We start from the raw sequence: 12,786 nt of genomic DNA, 5'->3' as shown, positions 1-12,786 counted from the left end.
TACATTATCTATACCCATGCGGTTCCCAACCTGTGGTCCAGGTACCCCTAGTGGTCCGCGAATCCTTCCCAGGGGGTCAGATACGGCTTGGAAAATTAAATAACATTAACAGATTAATAAAGTGTATATACATAAAGTTGCTAAATGTACAGCTGAAAATGTTAAAATATACTGTAAATGTCAAGGAATTTAAATTTTGGAGGCTAAAAATTTAAGTAGTAACCTCAGATTGATTCGTGGGAGCAGTGCATGTGCATCAGACAGAATATTGGATGGGTGACGTGTTGCTTCAATTGAATTTAGAAAAGCTCCAACCTTCCTATTAAAAATATGTTTTTTGATTTATATTTCTTTACAAATTAAATAAAATGTGTTATCATCTGTGTATGTGTTTGATGAATGTTTATTTCTGTATTTTTTGTATATTGTGTTTGTGGTTCAATTTATCAAAAATGTTTAGACCGGGGTCCCCAGCTTCCAGTAATTACTTAGATGGAGGTCCCTGGAATTCAAAAATGATTCAGTGGATGCCCCATGTGTTCCCTTAATGATACAGGGAGGCTCCACAGAAGTCAAGAGGTTGGGGACCACTGATCTTTATCTTTCATCCCCTGCCTGTTTAAATAGCAGGTAATCAGCCCTATTCACCCCACGCCAGTTGGTGCCTTCTTTTAAGAAAACAATCCATACATGCCTATAGACCCGATTCAGGTGGGAGACTCCAGATTTTTTTTTTTTAGCCCAAAGCATAAATGTCAACAGCCTTGACTCAGATGGGCGACTCCTGATTTCCTAAGCCAAAAACAGCATTATTTTGTCTGTCTCCTGCCTAAAATTACCTATGTTCAATAGAAGTCAGTGGGGGAAATACATTCTCCCAGCAATATTATTGAAATCTCCCACTTACCTCTTCTAAAATGTTGGCTTCTATGCAAAAGTGGATTTATTTTTTCCATCTCCTGCCTGAAATTGACTCTATTTCAATGGAAGTCAATGGAGGGAGGGGTTAGTCTCACCATTATTGTTTTAAAACCTCTCACTTACATTTTCTAAAATGTTGGCATGTATGCCAATCCCAAATAACTAGTTATCGTTGGGTTAACCACTAGCGCTGTATTTTGAAGTACAATGTTTCTAGCCACCAGTGATAGTAAACCCTATATAAATGGAATTACAATACAGGTAAAATGTGTAAGGCAAAATGCATATGGTTTTCACCTTTGTTCAAGAAAAGTACCAGCTGCAATAGGTTAATCAAATTATTGGTTGTTGTTGCTCTGGTTGTGCAAAATATTTCATCAATAATTTCATTCTCTGTAGTTTCACCATAGCCAACGTCTTTGACATGCTAGTCCCGACACTCAGTTTTGGCACATCAGCTTTCCCAAGTGTGGGCGGCTGTGGTACTGGGAGGACCCCGTCTGTGGTCATCAAATGGACAGTGGTGAGATTTAGCGGGGCCCAGCAAGCACTGAGGCACAGACTATGTTTGATATTTATTTTGTATTTATCCTATGTTACCTGCGCTATATCATCCCTTAGAAAAAAAACGGAGGTGAAAGAAATCCTTTAGATTACCTGGTGATGCACAATGCTACACTCTTATAGAAAATTAAAGAAAAGTGTGCTTAGAACACAGGCTAAGAAAACAACACTAATACAGTTAGTTGAGAAAGTCTATTGTTGATATAGGAGTATTTTAGCTCTAAGCCAGTGTCTTGGGTATGCAGAAGGGCAGGTGTGCAAATAAGTCCCTTTATCAGGGATAGCTCCTTTGGTGTTCCTGCAACCAGGATCAATGGCACCCATAATATGGACCATCCTACTCACTCAGTTATATCCGTTGTTTCCAATTTGAGTCCAGCTTCCAGTTTCCGGTTTAGATGAAAAGCAACGATGCGATGGCAAAGCACCAACGGTTGGACAGGGTGGTCTATGTGCAGCTATACACCCTTGCCTTTATGACATCCAGTGCCATGGAGTAGATAATTCAATTATTTCAGTGAAGTGGGACATTCAGATCACCTGCGTGTAAGCTGGATGCAAAATGTATCAAGTAGAGTTCTGCAATTTGGCAGCTAAGTGACATCCCAGTCCTCTGGGAGAGAGGAGGCAGTCTTCATTGTCAAGTTTCATGGAGAAAACACTACACAATCTCAGAGATGAACATCTGCATAGATGTACAACATTGACCTTCACAGGTCTGAGAACTGGTGGTGATTTTAGGGAGCAAAGTTTAAAATGACTTTATGGAGGGACCGGTGTCAAAGAGAGTAGTGAAGAGTTGTTCACCCATGCACATTTGACACTTTGGTTAACAAAGCCCATCGCCCTTGCCTTGTTCCACTGTGTAGACCACATGCACAACACTTCCACTTTCTTCTTCCATGTTGCCTGTAGGAGATGCTGGCTGAGTAGCCATAACAGAGTTGCCTGCCCCTAAAGGCTGCAGAAGAAATGACAGACTTTGGCAAAATGACCGAGTTTGCTGGGGGCTGAATATTTCTTCTGTATGGCTGTGCGGATGCGTGGATGTGTGAAATTACCTCATCAGTGCCCTCAGATTATGTCCGACACTGATGAAGCTGAAATGAAGATTTTACATTTATTAGCTTAAACGTAGAGTGAAATAATCATGTGTGACTTTAACCGAACTAATAAAGATTGTACGGGGACAAAATGTGCCCTTAGAGTAGTTTGCCAACATTTATAAGCGTGCTTTATATAACGTGATGTATTAGAAGTGCACTAATCCGACATAATCGTAAACGTGTGCTATGATTTGCTTGTTTGAAATGTTTTAGCTTAGCATAACTTTAGTGCAGGCTTCGGCCTAGTTGCCTTGTCTCACGATTTAGATGCTCGTATTTTTCCAATGTGCTAATAAACGTGTATTTTTGCTTGAAGCTGTACTTTTCCACTGAGATCGTTCACATGCTTATCTTAAGATTTCGTGCCAGCTTGGCATTTTTTCTCTTTGCTCCAAGGTCAATCTGCAGGTGCGGACAATGGAAGCTCTGAAAGTGAGTTAATTGGTATAAAATGTTGCAACTTGCGTACCCGTCTCCAAGGATAATGTATGCTTAAGTAAAAGCTTGAGAACTGTCGTTTTTGATTGGACAATTTGAAGCTAACCTATGAACCCTCCAATGGAAGACCCTACTGGATTTGAACTGTTGTCTTTTTAAACCAGGTGCACGAGAAGAAAGTAGCTATTACCCGCCTTTTGCAGCCATTACCCGGACATTAGCAGCCATTATTGGACATCCCGCCATTTTGTAGACTTTGCAGCTATTATGGCCCACCTTGCTGCGACGCCATTTTGAAAGAGACTCTGATGCTTTCTCTAATCGAGAGAAAGAGACTTTAAGAAATTCTCGCCCTAGAGACTTTAACTTTGATCCCTTTGCAAGAAGTAATAGTTTTGTCCCTTTGCCGCCGTGAGGCAATTGCCCCATCCACCTTGCCCCTTTGCCCCGTCCCATGCTGATCGAGAAACGGTACCTGTGAGACGAAGTCTTCCTTGAATGCTGATTGTAATTGGTAAATATGAAAGGAAATTGTACAATTGCATTGTGTTTCTTTTAGGTAACCAACTGCTGATTTTTTATAAGAGCCCTAGTTAGGAGTTTTCCAAATTAATGTTGTTAAAATTGTTTTTGCATGAAGTCCCACATGCCGATGCTAATTTGAGGTTAGATGAGGATTCCTTTTGTTGCACGATGCAATTTGAGACCTTGTTATGCTGACTAAATGTATGCAATAAGCTCATTACAGATTATAGTATTAGTGATTTGCATTGCTATTATCGAATGCCTGGTTATTCAAATGCTGCATAGATTGCACCTGTTTCGTCGTTATGGACAGCTATTAATGTTCATTTACGTTTATCATTTGGTGTTGAGACACATCTATATTGTGCTAGCTTTGTTAATATAGGGAAATAAATTCATTAACTTTGAATAAACTGGTGTGGTTATTCCTGACTGAAAGGTCAGGGTTCGCCGAAATGTATTCTGGATTAATTGTTAAGTGTTAGTTGATCAGGGTATTGCTTATGTTCGTTATTGATTATTGATTTGATTAAATTGACTGATCTCGGGTGAAGAGAGTCCCACTTAGCCAAAAGATTCATCGACCTAAAGAGCGTCCAAAATACAGGTAAATTATTAGTACGGAACGCTCTATCAGTAGATGGTAGCAGAGGACGGTTTCGCCTTTTGGGACCCCTCACTCTTAAAGTACATGGTGTTGAATTAACGGTTTCGCCTTTTGGGACCCCTCACTCTTAAAGTACATGGTGTCGAATTAACGGTTACGCCCTTTGAGACCCCACTCGAGAAGTTGAATTAGATTTTCTTGGATAAAACTGATTGAGAAAATGATGATGGGCTAGGTCCACCGCGACTTTCCCGGGATCTCGGAGCTTGCGAATGGAGAGAATGGAGGTGTGAGATCAGCGTTGGCGGTACTGGTGACGGTATGAGTGAAATTAGGGTTTTGCGCTTGCACAGCTTATTGCCGCAGATTGTGTGAAAAGGTTGCGAGGATTTTAGAAGATAGCGGAGGTGCGACTCCGAGTGTAGAAGTAGGGAAGTCGTCGAACTTCATAGAAATAGCGGAGGTGCGACTCCGAGTGTGAGAGTAGGGAAGTCGTTGAACTTCATGTGCATGTGGCGCTTCGTGCATAAAAAGGTCCACGTGGTTGTTGTTGTTGAGACGGGCCCTGCGAGGTCAAGAGACTCCGGAGTATGTTGAAAAGTGTATGAGACACTTGTTTTATGTTGTGGTCTGGTCGGTTTAGTAGGTTGATCGGGCGTGGTCAACGAGTCGGTACGTGTGTTAAGGGAGTGAAAGAAAACTTCGACTTCGGGCTTTGACAAAATTCTAAGTGCACTAGAATAGATCACTGACAAGTTGAGAGCAGTCTGCGGGTCAGACTTGCTTGCGAACGTGGGGACCGAGAAAGATGGAATAACTGCCGAGGCTAGTGAAAAATCCCTAAGGTCCTGAAGCGATTGTGTTACCCTTCCTGTAGTAAACCGACAGATCTGTTTTATTATAATTTTTTTTGGTAGCTCGCGATACATGCCAGAAGTTGTTACGAGAGGAGCTGAGTGAAGGAGGACAAGCCGCGAGGCTTGGTCAGCCGCAGTGTGTGTGAGTGTGACGTCACTAGGAGCCGCGCTGGGATAGGTTGGTTGGTGAGAAGGGTCGCGCACGGATTGGACGCTGTCCGTGGGGCTCGATTGGAAGGGGAAAGGCAAGCGAAGAGTATTCCGGGAATTAAAGTCACTTATTGATTACAAACTTTGTGAAATAAAAGACGAGAAAATGAAATTTTTTAAAGCATTAAGGAGTGCGATGAAGGGGGAGTCTTACATTAAAGCGAGCGTAGGAGAGGAGACGCCACCCGAAGGTACACCAGCTTACATTGTAATGGAGGAAAAAGGGGTAGCTCCGTGCCTGTGGCTAAAGCAATGGCACAAACTGACAGAGAAACATGGGAGCGTAGCGTTCCCGATCCATGGGACATTCAATATAAGGATCCTAGAGAATTTGAGATTCGCGATGTATGACATGAAGGTACCTCCAAGGCCAGCACAGTTTGAGGCTCTAGCAATTTGGGAACTGATGGCTAGACAGCAACAGCAAAATAAGTTTGAGACCAGGATAAGAAAGGTAGAAAAAACACTAGCGGACGCTAGGTGGGATAATGCACAGAAGGTGTGGAGGTCAGATGTATTGCAGGGGATAAAATTGTTTCCCGCAATTACTAAGGAAGAAGAGGAGACAGGTAAGAAAGCTACCTGTAAGACAAACAGGAGGTGTTCCAAGGATAGAGAGGACGAGGAAAAGTTGAGAAAAGAAGAGGAGTTAGAGGATGAGGAGTTAATCATGCAATTGCTGAACGACCGTCCACCACCTTATGCAGAGAGTGGACAAGGTCCAAGTACCAGTTCTGCCCCTCCGGCATCGGTACAGAACGGTGAAACTCAGAGTTCAGGAGCTTCATCGGGATCTAAGGACCCGAGTTTACTGTTCACCCCGCAGATACCGCAGGTTAGGAGAATATATCCAGATGTGCCCATACTGAAACCAGCAGAAAATTATCAGCCGCAGGTCCCAAGGTACTACAGCGGTGACAACAGTACGGGAATGATTCTAGATCCAACCGCAATGGGAGGACAGAATGGTCACAACCCAACATTGGCACAAGCTGAATCAACCCAGTTTTTGATGCCTCAAAAGCAGATGCAGGGGGGAAACGCACATGCTCAGATGACGGGGAGTCAAATGGGCATGCCGGCAATGATGACCCATAGTGTGGGAATGAACATGTCTCAGAACATGGGGAATGGACAGAACGCAGATGCGATATCCCTACCCATAACTGTAGGTCCACCGGTACCTTTGTACATTCAGCCTAATTCAGGTATGAGCAGTCAAGGATCAATGCTGCAGAATGGGACAGAAAGGAGGTGCATAGAAAACACTCCAGGGATAACTCCGATAGCGGCTCAGCCAACTGGATCTGGGCCCTTGATGGAGTTTAGTCCCATATGTGCTCAGTCAACACTGGTGAGGTCGAGTCCCCCACTGATGATACCGCTATCATCGAACACTGAAAAGTTGCCACAACCATCGATGGCAGTCGATGTGAATGCTACACTGATGGGGTTGAATGCGCAACAGCTGACACAGTGGTTCAACAGTCTGAATTCCACTCAAAGCTCAGCCAGTGGGAAGGGAGAAGATTATCTGAATAGGGTCAGGTTGAACATGGAAGCACAAGAATTGGTGGAAGGGACTATGGGTGTGAATAGGTTAGAGTCCTACTCGGAAGAAGAGCTGAGGTATCTATGTCCCAGGATTACGAGAGAAGTGAACAAGGTACATAAAAGCTTGCAAGAAATAGCTGACAAAAACGGGGTGGATATAGACAAGACAAAACACTTGAGCAGGAGCTATAGGTTGGATTTCGGGACCACAGATTTTGAACACATGAGGTCAGCAGGCATGAAGGCGCACCTTAGAGAATTGCTGCAGAGTGCACAAGTGTGGAGGTGCTTAGACAAATGGGAAAGCAGATGGGTAAAGAGAAAGGAAAAGAGGAGGGACAGTGCCCCAGAGCTCAACGAGAAAAGACCGCAGAGTAGCGATGCAGTAACCATGTTACCAATGAGGGAGACAGCAGGGGGAAAACTAATACATGTACCATGGCACAGAAGCGACATTCAGTCTTTTACGGATGACTTTCCCAAACTGAGAGAGAAACCGATTGAATGGTATCAACAGACTGACAGGTTTGTGAAGCTTGCAAAATGTCTCTGGGAAGACCTGAACACTCTCTTTGAGATTGTGGTTCCAGCAGATTTGTGGGAGGATTGCAAAAGAGCTGTAGGTTGGCCGACAAGTGAACCAGAGAGAGACAGGGATACGGGTGCACCATCACCTATGGTGATGAGCTTGTACTATAAGGTGATTGAGCATTTGAAGACGAAGGTTGCCGCGAAAAATGTGGATTGGCAGAAGATCGATCGAACTGCTCAAGAGGCTAAAGAGTCGATTCATAGTTACTATGAGAGGTTGTTGAAGGCGTTCAAGAACTACAGTGGCACGGAAACAATAGAGGCGAAGGACATGCTTCATTTTGTGTTTAGATTTGTGGAAGGGCTGAGACCAGAGATAAGTCAGATGATAAAGTCGCATTTGATTTGTTGGCAATCGAAACCGATTGATGAGGTGTTGAATTATGCGAAATACTGTAGCGACGAAATTGAAGTGAAACAGAAAAAGTTGAAAGAGAAAGTGATGATGATGCAACTTAAAGCAGCTCAGACAGGTCTGCAAGGTTTGCAAGGGTTGCAAGGGTTCCAACAACAGGTACCGCAACCGCAGCCGCAGTTGCAGGGAAATATGATGTTTCAGCCACAGGCGAGAGGCAGAGGAGGTTTTGTGAATAATGGTCCGGATTTGAACACTGTTGTGACTCCGAATGGTGTGCAGGCATTGAAAAAGGTGATGCCGTGTCACGTGTGCGGAATTGTCGGTCATTGGAAACGCGAGTGCCCGATGATGGTGCAGGAAGGTGCAGGTGTTGGTCAGCAAAACAATGATGTCAATGCATTTCAGACAATGAGGGGACCGAAAATGAGAGGTCCAAACCCAAATTTTCAGACCATAAATCAGTTGCAGGGATTACAACCTATGCAGCCGCAGCAGATGCAGATGCCCCGTATGCAGATGACGCAAATGCAGCCAATGCAACAGCAGTTACCCATGGTACCTAATCAGCAAATGCAAATACCTTTGGCACCAATGAGTCAGCAGCAAGTGATGGTTCCTCCACAGGTCTCGGGTCAGGTAATGAATACAAATGGCACCGTACAACAGTTCCCATTACACAGTGAGAGTGGAATAAACAATGTATGGGAGAGTGAAAGTTCAGGAGAGGAAGGAGATTGTGTGCTTGCAGCATCCTTGGAAGTTGATCAAAAGGGTCCGTACGTGGAGGGAAGAGTAATGGGTCATCGTGTCTCATTCTTGGTTGACACAGGAGCCACACGTTCAACTGTTAAGAGCATTGAAGTACCAAATTTGCCACTCTCAGGGAGAACAGTTCAAGTGGTGGGAGTAGCAAACAGGCACCTGACAAACCCAATTACAGATCCGGTACCAGTCAGCATTGGTAACTATCAAGGGTTACATAAATTTGTGGTATGTGACTCAAGCCCGATAGCACTGTTAGGGAGAGACCTATTGTGCAAATTGGGTTGTTCGATTATGTGTTCGAACGAGGGAATTAAAATTCAGACGAGCAGTGATGGGGAAGAAGAGGACAGTGTAGAGGGGGATGAGATGGAAACTGTCGATGAAGAGTATCCTCTGATTTGTCTTTTCCCGATGATAACTGAAGAAGATATTCCAGCTGAATTACGAGAAACAGTCGGAAAGGAAGTGTGGGATATGACAGGGAAAGAGGTGGGATTGATGAAAGGAGTGGAACCAGTGAAAGTGACTGTAAAGCCCAATGCAACCTTTCCCCAGACCCCACAATACCACATGGCACAAGACACCCTCATGAAAGTTGCCCAACTCATTGACGAATTTGTAAAACAGGGAGTACTGAAAGAAGTGTTAAGCAGTCCATGTAACTCACCAATCATGGGACTAATAAAGCCGAGTGGAAAGGTCCGAATAGTGCAGGACTTGAGAAAAATAAATGACATCATAATAAAATGCTGCCCTGTCGTGCCAAATCCAGCTGTGATAATGTTTCAAGTCCCTTGCGATGCCGAGTGGTTCTCAGTCATCGACTTGTCACAAGCATTCTTTTCTGTGCCTCTTCATGAGGACAGCCAATTCCTCTTTTGTTTCAAATTCCTAGACAGAGTGTACAGTTGGTGTCGAATTCCTCAAGGGTTTTCTGAGTCACCGTCAATATTTAATCAGATTCTAAAGAAAGACTTGGAAGCATTAGAATTGCCATTCGAGTCAACCCTAGTACAGTACATCGATGACTTACTGATTGCATCAAAGACAGAAAGTGGCTGCACAGCCGATACCATTGCTCTGTTGAACCATTTGGGAAGGAATGGACACAAGGTGTCTCCTTCCAAATTGCAGTTCTGTCAGAAGAAAGTGAAATACTTGGGTCACCAGATAGAGAAAGGGTCACGGAGAATAATGAAGGAAAGAATAACAAGTGTACTTCAAATGAGTCCACCAAAGACAAGGAGGGAGGTGAGGAAGTTTTTGGGAATGGTAAGCTACTGTCGTCAGTGGATTCCCAACTTCTCAACTCTAGCAAAGCCTTTACTGAAGCTGACCCAGAAGGATGCCTTGGATCAAATTGAGCTGAAAGGAGATGAGATGGATGCTTTTATCGAATTGAAGGAATGCATGTGCAGGGCTCCAGCTTTAGGTATGCCTGATTACACAAAGCCTTTCACATTGTTTTGTCATGAACGTGATGCATGTTCTTTGTCTGTCTTGACTCAAGCCCATGGTGGCATAAACAGACCAGTAGCGTATTTTTCAGCTACTTTGGATCCGGTCGCAGCAGCACTCCCAGGGTGTTTGCGCGCCGTAGCAGCAGTTGGTATCAGCCTCACTCAGAGTGAAGGAATAGTGATGGGACACCCATTAACAGTCATGGTCCCTCACTCAGTTGAGATACTTTTGACCCGCTCCCGAATGCAACACATGACTGGAGCAAGACTCACAAGGTATGAAACGATAATTCTGGGCTCACCGAATGTGCAGCTGAAAAGGTGCACTACGTTGAATCCAGCAACCTTGCTTCCTGGTGAAAATGCTGAAGTTGAGAACGCTGAAGACGTCGAGCATGACTGCCTTCAGGTGACTGAATTTTGCACAAAACCTCGACCTGACATTAAGGATACTAAGCTTGATGAAAATGACCAAATTGTTTTCGTTGATGGTTCATGTCTAAGAGATGGGATGGGAATTTTGAAAGCAGGATATGCTGTATGTACTGTAACAGGTGTCTTGGAAGCATCCTGGCTCCAAGGAGTCTATTCTGCACAAGTAGCAGAACTTGTAGCCCTTACAAGAGCATGTCAACTGTCTGCATTGATGAAAGTCACCATTTACACTGATAGTCAGTACGGGTTCGGAATTGTGCATGACTTTGGACAACTATGGTCACAGAGAGGTTTCCTGACTTCTTCAGGATCCCCAGTGAAAAACGGGGAGAGAATAAGGGAATTGTTACACGCCATTCAAATGCCAGCCGAAGTTGCAGTGGTAAAGTGTAGTGCTCATACAAAAGGACAGGACTATGTTTCTCTGGGAAATGCATATGCGGATCAAGTCGCAAGATTTTGTGCCTTGAACTGTATATTACTCAGGGATGAATGGAATTCGATAAGTGAACCAGAACTCGAACCAGCCGAAGCATTTGCCTTGAAGGTCGTAGATACAATAGATGAACTAAAAGCATTACAGAATAACGTCAGGGAGGACGAAAGAGATTCCTGGATTAAGTCACAATGTATAAAGAGACCAGATGAGTTATGGGTTTCAAATGAGGGAAAATTTGTTTTGCCAAATGGTCTCTTATCGCAGCTTGCGCGGTTCTATCATGGGCAGGCTCATCTAGGGAGAGATGCCATGATAAGATTGTTCAAAACTGATTGGTTTAACCCCAGATTTCGCCAAGCTGCAGAAGCAGTTTGCCATCGATGTGTCACTTGCCAGCGGATGAACCCAGGGAAGGGAACGGTTGTGAACGCGAGCCACATTGGTAAGGCGAGTGGCCCGTTTAGTAGAATGCACATAGACTTCATTGAGATGCCTGTGCATGGAGGTTTGAAGTATGTGTTGGTGATTGTGTGCATTTTTAGTCACTGGATTGAAGCATACCCTACACGTAGGAATGACAGCCTTACAGTTGCAAAGCTATTGTTGAGGGAGTTAATACCACGTTTCGGATTCCCGATCTCTTTAGAATCAGATAGAGGAAGTCACTTCAATAACGAGGTGATAAAGTTACTTTGCGAAGCGCTGAACATTGAGCAAAAACTGCATTGTAGCTATCGCCCTGAAGCCTCAGGACTGGTGGAGCAGATGAATGGTACACTGAAATCAAGAATGGCGAAAATATGTGCATCGACAAATTTGAAATGGCCTGACGCATTGCCTTTGGTGTTAATGTCAATGAAAAACACCCCTGACAGAAAGACTGGATTGTCCCCGCACGAAATTCTCATGGGCAGGGCCATGAGACTTCCTGCAGTTCCCGCAAACGCGCTTTTGAATATTACAGATGATATGGTGTTAGACTACTGCAAAGGTCTGGCTGACGTGGTTCGCTCTTTCTCTCACCAGGTGGAAGCGACCACCTTGCCACCGATCCAAGGTCCAGGACACACACTGAAAGCAGGTGACTGGGTCGTGATAAAGAAGCACGTGAGGAAGTCGTGTCTGGAACCCCGTTGGAAAGGCCCTTTCCAAGTGATCCTGACGACAACTACCGCTGTGAAGTGTGCGGGAGTTCCCAACTGGATTCACGCCAGTCACACAAAGAAAGTGTAGTGTCCCACAGATGAGGAAGTTGAAGCGCTGAAACTGCCAGTGCCTGATAAAACAGTGCTGAGCGCTGAGACAGAGCAAACCCGAACTGAAAGCGAACAGCCAGAAACAGGAGAGAGAGAAATATTCTCTGAGGACGAAGCAACCGACTCACTTGGGGAAGACCAAGGAGAAACCTCAGACAGCGACGAAGCAGCTGAAGGTGACAAAGAACCTGAAGCAGCTGAGGGTAGCAAAGAGCCTGAAGCAGCTGAAAGTGATAAAGAGTCTGAAGAAAGTAACAGTGACGAAGGGCTCGAAAGAGGTGAAAAAGCAGGAGAGCCTGATCAGAGGAGGGCTTTCCCAGAAGCAGACGATACAGAAAAAGAAAAAGAGAACGTGATTGATTCCCCAGAAGGAGGGGACAAGGCAGAACAGAACGAAAAAGTTCAAGCTTCCACAGAAAAGATCGCAGGTCCATCAAATGGACACGGTGCGAAGAGGAGACTAAGTATATCGCCAATAAAACTAAGGACTAGAGAAAATTTGAACGACGGAGAAAGGCCAAAAGTGAAAGAGAAAAGAAAGGAAGTGTCTGTCGTGGTACCATCCTCAAGTGAAGGAAAAGACTTGGCCAAAGAGGAAAGTACCAGTGAGGCAGAATCAAAAAGAGAAGCAAAATTGAAAAGGAAAAGGATACCAAACAGGAGATATTCCGGTCCAGAATGGGCCTATGCAGTCAATGAC

The sequence above is a fragment of the Pleurodeles waltl genome, chromosome 10 (genome assembly GCF_031143425.1).
Source record: "Pleurodeles waltl isolate 20211129_DDA chromosome 10, aPleWal1.hap1.20221129, whole genome shotgun sequence".
NCBI lineage: Eukaryota > Metazoa > Chordata > Amphibia > Caudata > Salamandridae > Pleurodeles > Pleurodeles waltl.
Note: the sequence above shows the minus strand (reverse complement) of the source record.